Consider the following 1,495-nt stretch of genomic DNA (forward strand, 5'->3'; position numbering starts at 1 on the left):
TATGAATCCCTGGTCATCTCAGTAATTTTAAAGTAGAATATACATTATTCCAGAAACTGCATATTCTTACATACATACATACATACATACATACATACATACATACATACATACATACATACATACATACGATGCTGATAAAAGTTCCAATGAAGGAGCCTTGAATCTATGTTAGAGTCCGGCTCTTTCTCTATTGACAGGAAATACAGAAATGGAACTGATTGATTACATACATACATACATACATACATACATACACACGGACAGACAGACATTGATGTACAGTGTACATGCTTTGAATAATGAAAAAAGGACATCATAGACAGGACAGCGTTCAACAGATACGCTGTTAGCTAAATGCTTTAATAGAAGAGAAAAACTCATAAGATTTCAGAGGTGAGTCCTTCATCAGGAGAAATGGAAAAGCCTATAAAAGTTAGAAAGAAGAACAAACGATGAAAGAAAGAGAGAAAAAAATAAGGGACAAAGTGTCACGAACCGATGAAATGCAGTTTTATGAGGAGGGAGTTAATACAAGGCAGAATTGTCGAATTAAGGCAGTAGAGTGATTTAAGGGAGATTTGGCTGCTATTTCTACCAGGTCTAGCTACCATGCAGAGGTCTGAACTTAATTTCCATTCACATATTTGCATTTCAAAAATTTAACATAATCTTTTCCATAAATCAACTATCCTAAAAAATTTATACGATGACGTCACATTTTCTATATGTGTGTGTACCTTAAAAGACGTCAATCATCACGACACACACACCTTCACTCACTCTCTCTCTCTCTCGCTCTTTCTCACCCTCTTTCTCTCTCACATACACACGCGCAAGCACGCACGCACAAACACACACACACACGTACACACACACACACACACACACGTCCATTTCGTATATCAAATAAAATTTTTACGGATACAACTGCTTACAAAAATAGGGATTAATATATAATTTCTTTCTATGTTCATAATTAAATCAGTGTTTTAATAATTAGACAGAGGTCCTATAGAATAGCTCTCAGAAACAGACTACGTACAAATGCGTCAATCATCAGGACCTACACCTTCACTCACTCTCTCTCTCTCTCTCGCTCTTTCTCACCCTCTTTCTCTCTCACATATACATGCGCAAGCACGCACGCACGCACGCGCGCACACACACGCACAATGGATGGGTGTCTATGTGCAAGTATAGAAGTGTAACCTTACCTGAAAATGGACATGTATGAAGGTGTGTGTGTGTGTGTGCGGTTGTTTGGGACATGTATATGTCTAGAAATGTGCAAATTCAGAAGTTTGGTGGCGTAGATACGTGGGGTATGAGAGATGTTGGTGTGTGTGTGTGTGTGTGTGTGTGCGTGTGTGAGTTATCGTTAAGAATGTGAGAAGAAAGTGTGGATATTAGGAGGTAGGAGCGTGCGCGAGTGGGAAGGAAATGAGAAAGGAAAGGATGTTGAGGGTGTGATGGACGTATGTGAAAGTATACG

Source organism: Octopus bimaculoides, unplaced genomic scaffold (assembly GCF_001194135.2).
Source record: "Octopus bimaculoides isolate UCB-OBI-ISO-001 unplaced genomic scaffold, ASM119413v2 Scaffold_120956, whole genome shotgun sequence".
Lineage (NCBI taxonomy): Eukaryota > Metazoa > Mollusca > Cephalopoda > Octopoda > Octopodidae > Octopus > Octopus bimaculoides.